General features: G+C 44.8%; 1 long non-coding RNA gene across 1 annotated transcript in view; it reads right to left on the minus strand.

Moving 5' to 3' along the window:
- Positions 1-9,071, minus strand: part of LOC133625762 (uncharacterized) — a 59,471-nt gene extending 50,400 nt beyond the window's left edge. Inside the window, exon 1 of the long non-coding RNA XR_009819064.1 lies at positions 8,878-9,071. This is a non-coding gene — a long non-coding RNA (uncharacterized LOC133625762). The remainder of the gene's footprint in view (positions 1-8,877) is intronic.
- Positions 9,072-9,113: the final 42 nt, after the last annotated feature.

The following is a 9,113-nucleotide window of genomic DNA, read 5'->3' on the forward strand; positions in this document are numbered from 1 at the left end:
ATTTCATTTTTCCATGACCTGGGAGCACTTTCCAATTTACCACTCAGTTCCCTCAGCCAAAGCTCGACAAACAGATCCTCACGCAGAGCACACTGTGCCATTGCACCTCCCTCCATTTGCCCACGCTGCTCCTAAGCGTGGCTTTATCTCTCTGTCAAATAAAGGTCATTCTGGTGGTGTGCAGGTAGTGAAGGCTTTGAAGAAATGCTTTGAAGTACACCACAGAAGCAGACATTATTACCCACTGCCCAAGGTTTTGGAGAAGGTTTAGTCTGATAAAAAGGCTTTGCATTCTGCTGGCAGGAAGCATGACATGAAGTGGAAATTTTTTCAAGCTGAATCCAAATGAGTTGATTCTCTTTTTTTTATCAGCCTTTCTCCTAGAGAATGAATATGCTGCTCCCTGGACTGTGTGAGGTTTAATGCTCTAACAAAGTTCACCCTACCAGTAACAATTCATTGGGTAGAGCTGTGCACAAAGTTGAGGACTGAAATTTTAAGGGGCTTGATTTGAGATGAACTTTATGGTACATCTAGAACAGAAGAAGTGCTCATAGGGGTCTTGGTGCTAAGGATTTAGAGGCATGTGAGATTTGGCAGAGGACAAAAGAGAAGAGAGAAGAGGCTAGATTGGCAAATCCTCACAGCTAGGACCATGGTGAATTAGCCTTCTCAGGGAGGATTGTATGCTGGTCTCCAAACAGTGCTATTAAGCTCCTACTTTCACAAACTATGCATTCTTTCACAGGTGTTTGGATTGGGGAAAGAAAATGAGGAGAAATAGTTTTATGAATCTCTCATCTGAACTGCCATAAACCTATTAGCATCCCACAGGTGAGGAAGGGTTTGTGGCACTCTGCTGCTAACAGCACTGACAGGAGATGTTTAGTGCCAGGCAAATTCTTTACAGCCAACTTCATCTGAAGTGCTTCCTTCCAAAAATTGTCAGCTATATTTGGGGTGATGAAAATATTTTAAATGGTGTTTCAGGCAGTAAAAGCAAGAGATGGGTAGAAATTGCAGCACACAAAGGCTGGATTAAGTGACAATTTGTGTAGTGGGAAGTGACATTTATTTAGTTGATTTAAAGGTGCTCCGTAAAGGAAATAAATATGTTGTACACCACCTCTTCATGGGTAAGAGAGGCTGAAAAAGTCAGTTGAAACAACATGTTTGTTATTTGAGAACTGTCAAGACATTTTCTCTTGCTTTGCTTTTTAAAGACAGTGGAAAGTAGATGTGAGTTTCTATAAAGCTGTGAGATACCCGAACCTTACGAACTTCTAGATTCTTACCCCAAGTGTCTTTCTGGTATTTAAATTAAACAGATGATAACAAGCAACAGTGAATTTCTAGCAATTTAAGAAATAATCCTTCCCTTCCTGATTGCTTACCTTTTATCTTTTCATCTAGTAAGGTCATTATCCTCCTATTTGTCCACCCATCCTTACAGACCCTCCAGCCAAAGACAAGGCTTCATGTTTCTAAAGTGAAAACAGAAAAATCCTTCTGTGGAAATCACAGCAAAACCAACCAAACAAAAACTCCACTAATGAGCTGCAGAATTCAGCCCTTCAGACTGCAGCAGGAGCTCATAGATTTCCTCCTGTCAGTATACCTTTTGGGGTGTCTTCCTGCTGCTATCCACCTTGTCATGAAACAGTCTTAGGTCTGGTTCACCCTGGCGATTTAGAGGCCCAGCTGCAGATGTTAACAGATGTTCCCTTGCCTTCCCCAGAGAGTGGGTGCCACTTGCACTTCTATAATCCGCTATCCGCTGATCCCTGTAACAAGATGCCACAAGGGTTTAATCTCACAGCTTCCAGGGGAGCTGCTCCACCCAGTGAGTTATTCACGGCAGCTCAAGATCACTTGTCATTGCAGGGGAAAGGCCGGTGCTGGGCTGACACTCACAGGCATTGCTCTGTTAAACCAGAATTAAAGTCTGCTGCTGCTTAAAGGGAACGTTTGAGTAGAGCCAGGAGGCAGTTTGCCTCATCCCTGCTCCATCGGGTTTGAGGTTTGCTGTGAACTGCAAGCAGATGTTTGGCAAGGCGTGTTGCTCTCAGTAACTGGCTCTGCTGTAGCACTTTGGCACCGTGCGTGCTTTACAAAAGAGCAGCCAGGATGAGCAGGGTCACCCCAGCCTGCAGGAGCGGGGCTGCACAGGGACAGGACCCTGAGGGACCTTGCCAAAGGCACCCGTCAGGGAGAGATGTTCCACATGGGAGGGACGGGTAAGTCACGCAGCAGCTCTGTGAGCTTCGGCCTTACTGGAGACAGCTCCACACTCCAAAGGGGTGTCTGCATGCAGACATCCCAGAGCTGCTTTTATAGTGGCAATGACCATGGTGTGTAGGTGTTGCATCCTACAAGGGCTCAGGTGTGTTCTCTGCTTCTTATACCTGTGCAAGACATTTAAGACACAGGTAAGCAAGTACTGATGGATGAGAAATACAATCACAGCACAAAATTTCCCCTTTGATCTGATCTGACTTATCTCTTCTCTGATGATACAATAAGTGCCATGTCTGGGGGTGCTGACAGTTCACCTGGTCCAGGAGAAAAGTATATGTAGGGGTTAAAATCCAGTTCTGTTTTTTTCACATCCAGGTCACTTGTAATTCTGGATGGAGTCCTGCTATTTGGCAGCCACTCTAACATCATCAATAAAACTCCGCAGCCATCTGAGGCGGCAAGATTAGCAGCTACCACTCCAATGAGTTTATTTTATGCAGCTGAGATGAAGAAAAACAGTCTAAGGACACAATCTGCAAATTATCTTTTACTTTTCTTTTTTTTTAAAAAAAAAGGCTTGAATGATTTGTCAGCTTCCTTCAGGTTGCACTTCAGCAGGCCAGGAAGGACGTGCTGCATGAATAGGCAGCGAAGCAGTGGGAGACAAAGTCATAATCGGCTTTTGTGTTCTCTGATTATTGTTATTCAAACCAAACAAAGATTTGTGGGTTGCTGGTGTCCTTCCTTTCCCTGGTTTTGTTCAGATTAACTGCTATACTGCGACACTGTCTACATTAGTGGCATTGTAGGAACCTGTTCAAGAGATAATCTCCGCAGCCCAGCTTAATGGTTGCTCCAACCTTTGTTTATAAGAAATCTGCTGTCTTTTTCAGCAGTAACAGTAGCTTCTAAGTGTCTGTAAAAATGCCATAAATGCTTTACAGGGATATAGGAATAACAGGTGAACATAATGTGCTAACTAGGAACATGCAAAGGAGTCAGACATGTCCGAGCATATCTGAAGCTACTACTTGCTCTAGATGACTAGTCTTTAATTAGCAATAGGACTTCACAGCAGCCCTCAGACCACTCGTGACTGATGAGGCATCGCAGTTTTGCTGCGCTGCTGGTTGAGGTTATCTATCGATAGTCACTGGAAGAATGATTAATCCTTGCAATTACCATGTGCTGTCTTGTCTGACATGCAAGCTCAAAGACTCCCTGATCAAAACCTGGTTGCTTCTTGAATTTACATCTCTGCCTGTAGCCTGGGTTTTTAGTTTTGAGACGTCAGAGGTGTGCTCACGTAGCACTGATCCTTTACACATAACACTTTCTTTCCTTCTGTGGTGGGTTCACCCTGTCTGATGCCAGGTGCCCATCAAAGCTGCTCTGTCATTCCCCTCCTCAATTGGACAGGGCAGGGAAAATACAATGAAAGGCTTGTGGGTTGAGATAAGGATAGGGAGCTCACTCAGCTGTTACCGTGACAGGCAAAACACATTCGGCTTTGGGATATTAGTTTAGTACCAATCAAATCAGAGTAGGATAGTAAGAAATAAAAACTCATCTTTAAACACCTTCCCTCCATCTCTGACTTCTTCTCAAGCTCAACTTTAGTCCCAAATTCTCTACTTTCTTCCTGCCAGGAATGCAGAGGGATGGGGAATGGAGGTTGTGGTCAGTTCATCTCACATCTCTGTCAATCCTTCCTCCGTGGGGAGAGGACTCCTCACACTCTTCCTTGCTCAGCCTTGGCCAGCAGCAGGTCCATCTTGGACCCAACTCAAGGGAAGCTTCTAGTAGCTTCTCACAGAAGCCACCTCTGTAGTCCCCCCTGCTACCAACACCCTGCCACACAAACCCGATACACTTTCCTTACTGCAACTCTGGTCTTTGTCCAGAAGGTGTATGACTTCTGTAGAAAATCCTTTGGGAAGTAGTTTGCCTCATTTTGTATCCAGTTCATTTTTCTTTTGGACAGAAACACGTATTCATTCACACAAATCCAGCTTGCCTAAATCCAACAACTGAGCCAGCTTCCACTCCTTTGCTTATTTCGTCTCTGTACTATTTCTTGCAAATTCTCCCCTATTCACAGAGCTAAAAATACATCTGGGTGCTGCCTGGAGGCCAGCACAAAGGAAAGGGCAGCCTGAGCATATATGCAGAGGAGCCTTCCCTACAAATGGGGATGCTCTTGTAGCAAGCATCCATAAATACAGAAATCTGCTGTTCCCAGCAGCCATTGCATATAGAAACACTCTCACTTGTTCTATTTAGCCAGCACCAGACTTCTACAGAGAGTGCAATTGCTAGTGAGAGCTCAAACTTACAATGACACTGAACAGGTGTAAACTGGAAGAGCAGCTCAGCAGGGAGAAAAGCGGCACCAGCTCCCACCCCTGCAATCAGCAGAGCCTGCTCCTCGAGGCTGGTGTTTGTAGCAGGAAAGAAAAGCAAGCTCTCAAAGGAAACCAAATACTTTCTGCATATTTCTCTGAATTTCCTCTCGACTACCAAAGCTCTTGGGAGTGCAAGCTTTCATATCAGCAACTGCTAAGGGGGAGGTGAAACCAAGATGTAGTTTCCATGTTATCCAAGTGGGACTCTTTGTCCTATATACACAGAAAATGGGACTTACTAGGTAAAATCTAAATGCCACAAATTAGTTCAGATCCCCCAAAGATGACTATTCAGATAAAATGTTTATTATGGAAGGTCTGGTAAACTCCCCTTGCTCTGTTCTGAACAAGCCACATGATGTCATTGAAGAACACAGTTGCGAAATTCCACATTCCAGACCAGGAACCAGGACTGATTCCCAAATTAGGCAAATGACATATGAAATATCAGTAAAGCATCTACAAGAAAAAAATAAACCCACAAAAAAACCCCCAAAAATGCAAACCCCAAAAAACCCCCTGAAGCAACACAAAACAAATGATGTTCTCCAAAACTGTCATGTTAATGACTCTTCACCTCACATTCATTTACTAAAAATGTCCTCAGTATCTTGAGAATGTGGAGATTGGGCTGCAAAGTTCATTTAAAATTCAGAAGCAATATTTTCAGATTATTTATATAGTGACAACCTGCAAGTATTCCCTTTGGATACCATTTCACAGAGATTTTGTATGTCTTGCTTCCCACTTTAATGGCATTTTTAGGGGTGGGACTGTAAAAAAAGCTTCCATGCCTCCTCTGCTCCAACAGCTTATTTACTTGTTTGAATGTTAATATGAAGAGCAAGTATAATGTTATTCTGAAAGCTGAGTCTTCAAATGGCTGCAGTTTATTGCAGGGTTGAAAACCTGGAAGATCCTACTCCAGGGCCATCATTGAGATGGGGGCCCTTCTCCCTTTCGTTACAGTCTCATATGTTGCATTTCTTGGGGCTGGTTTAGTATTTTCACTTCTGGGGTAACATTTGCCTCTTCTGCCTCCAAAGGAAGCTAAGACACCAGGGACAGCTGAATCAGTTTATGCTGTCTAAAGTTAGCCCAGATGCTGGGAAGTCCTCAGGAGATACCCTTTCTCCTGGGGCTTCATGCCTCAAGCAAGTTCAACCATTTTCCACTCGTTCAGGCTTTTTAACAAGGAGAAGAGACTACACTAAATACCTTATACAGCTCAGGAAAAAAAATGAAGCAGAGCTCAGATATTATTAAGAATCAGTCACTTGAGATTCCCATTGAACAGATGGGAACAAAGCCCAGTCTGGCCTAACTAAAGAATAAAACCAAATTAAATTGTGATCAAACAGTTGCCCAGCATCCCACACAACACGGTGGAATATAATGTCCCATTGCACTGCACAATAGATACCATGGAATAAATCTGGGTTCTCCAGGCTCTAAGTACATTTACAGGCAGCCATAGAAGGAGGTAACCCTTTGCTAAGAGGAGCAGCAGAATTGCTGGGTGCCACGCATCCACTCACCCATCCCAGGTTGTCCAGGTTGAAGGGACAGTCTCTACGGTTCACTTGGTGAGCCACAGGATTAATGCTGCAGTGCCAGCAGCTCTGCTCAATCTCCTCACAGGTCACAGACACCTCCAGGCACACGCTCAAGCTCCTCAAAGCAACGCAGAGTTTAATGGAACATTCACCTAAGCCAAGAGAAAGATTGCTCTTTCTTTCAGAGATTCAAATGTGGCTCCAAGCACTGCTGATGTATAACCTCACCACCAGCCTCCTGAAAAGCATGTCTGCATTCCTCTGACATCTTCCAGTGGAAAAGACACACAGGGTTCATGCAAGAGGCACAGAGAGGTACGAATTATGGGACTCCTCACTTTCCAAACACAGTCAAGCCTCTGCCTCCACATGTATCTAAGACATTGCTGATCAGAAATTAACTGAATGCAGGGAACACAGTAAAAAGCATCCAAATCATTAACCATCATTGCAGAAAAGCTGGTTAAACCAGATTATGTTACAGCCAAGCAGAAGAGGGTATAAAATCTTTAGAAAGCAGGGGACAGAGCAAAGGTACAAACTGAATTAATTGCTCTTTGCACATGGATAACACCTTCCTCTTCTTCCTCCTGCTGTGCAGCATCTCACCTGAGTACCAAAAATCCCAACAGCATAAGCCTACTTCTTAGGCAGATCAGAAACAAGGCAGAAGAATCCTGAGCTTTATCATTTATAGACTATTTGGAATATGTTTGACACCACACATACTGGTACAATTGCACCTTGTCAAATAGAGGAACTCTGCAGTGACAATAAATATTAATTCACTATGTTGGCTTTCAGCCTAAATCTTGGTAGATTGAAATATCTGCCATAGGAAGATCAAAAAAAGCCAAAGCAGCAAAAAAAGTCAAACAAAAGTGCCAGATGCGGCATCTACCACTGCCCAGTTTATGCTAGTTAAGTAACAGATGTTTCGGGCTGTGCCTTTCAGAGGAAATTACACTGATATGCTCACACAATACAGCAAATCTTGTTGCAAATTTGCAGGATATTTATTTCAGGAATAAGTCTGGCTCTATTAAAAAATGGATGTGAGACAAGATGTCTTGGCTTACAAAGCCTACAGTGCCCCTCTGCCAGTTCAGCACCACAGCAGCAACACTGAGATAAGATCAGTGATGACTACAGGAAAATTGTTGGTCCAGCAATGTTTGTTTACTTTTTCACACTAGAGGATTTTGTGCTGCTCACCCATCCATCCTGTGAAAGCCGTCAGTACTCAGCTCTGAGCAAATTTAGGAGTATATGCCATACACCTCTCCTTGCCCAAGGAACAGAGGAAGGGATGTAAGGATGAATGTGAGCCATTTATCTAGTGTTTACCCACCGCTACTGATTAACAGCTGAGCACTTCAGGCAGAATCTGGAATGGGTTCACGCTCAGGATTCCCACACAGTGATTGTGAATATTAGTTTGAGGATGAAGAGTGCCTTTGACTAGGTGGTGCCCAGCATGGCACTGTGGAGCTCTTGATTTCAATACACATTGTAATGTAAATACATTGTAATGGAAATTACATTACAATGTAAGGTAATGGAAAACGGTTGATGTAGAAGTGGATCCTGTGACCAGACAGAGGTAGTTCTTGCTTTGCAAGCCCCTTACACCTCTTCCTTCATCCTACAGAGCAGCACTGCACTGCAAGAGGAGTGGCAGGGTATGACCAAGAAAAATCTGGTAGAGGCCGAGCAGCAGCTGGCAAACATCTCCAGCAGGCAGGGCCAACACCAGGGTCAGTGTTTACAAATAGTAAATCATGTGAGGAGTGCTCACACCAATGTTTGGGAAAGAGTCTGCATCACCAATTTGACCTCCTGCCCAGCTGCCTTGGGTTTTTTTTCAATTTTGATTTTTCCTGAACAGAAATAAACAGGGGCCTCATGTTGGAAACTGGCAAACTACACAAATGGAAGCAATGAAATGAAGCCAGAACAATGACCGATTGAGTCTAGGGGGCCTTCTGCACTTTGTCTATGTCAAAATTTCCTCATCCCAAAGAACTTTCTGCAAAAAACACTGGATGCTTTTTATTATCGAGTGGGTGGCATTTCATAGGGCATCCCAATTGGCTGGGAAACCACACATTATTCCACTGCCACCTTTCCTACAGGACATTGCCAGCAGGAATACAGCTCTGTGGTCCTTTTTACAGTTTAGTCACATGTTTGTATAGATTATACCCTGCCACGCCAACAATGAAGTGCAGAGTTTAACAAGAAGCAAATCATCTCTTTCTTCTTTCCCTTCATCTCTGTTTCACTTCATTTCAGTGGCAACAGGCCCCTCTCCCCAAACACAATTATTTTGCAGCGGTGAAGCTAATACTAAACAGAGAGATCAAAAGTTTTACCTGAGCAGTACCACAGCACAGGCTTTCCAGCTCTCATATTTATTCTGCCTGGCTGAGTTGACGGCACTGTTCAGATCTCAGCACATCCAGGATGCTTTACAGAACTTGACTTAAAGTTTTAAAGATGTGAAACACCAGTAAAGAAACTAACCTAGAAGCAAAGCCTGGGCGGCTAGTGGAAAGGTAAAACCATACTAAGCCAGCAGCACAGGGAGGTCTGCACCCTGTTTGATGTCAATCTGAACGCTGCGAGCATTCTGCATCGTGGCAGATGCTGTACGCTGTAATTAAAGCGGTCGTTACCGGCTGGAGTTGGCGCTGGCGCCGGTCGCGTCGCAGCTCCAAGGAGCCCGCCGAGTCGAGCCGGGCCGGGCCTGGCCAGGCCGAGGCGAGAGGCACCGCGGGGCGGCCGGGCAGGAGGCGCTGAAGGCCGCAGTACTCGCCGATCCCTCACAGCCGCTCGCCCCGGCCGCTGGCCCTTGGCCGCGGGGCCCGGCTGCGGGAGGCGGCGCCTCTTGGGGAGGCGGGCCGGGCCGGGC

The sequence above is a fragment of the Colius striatus genome, chromosome 7 (assembly GCF_028858725.1).
Source record: "Colius striatus isolate bColStr4 chromosome 7, bColStr4.1.hap1, whole genome shotgun sequence".
In the NCBI taxonomy this organism is placed as follows: Eukaryota; Metazoa; Chordata; class Aves; order Coliiformes; family Coliidae; genus Colius; species Colius striatus.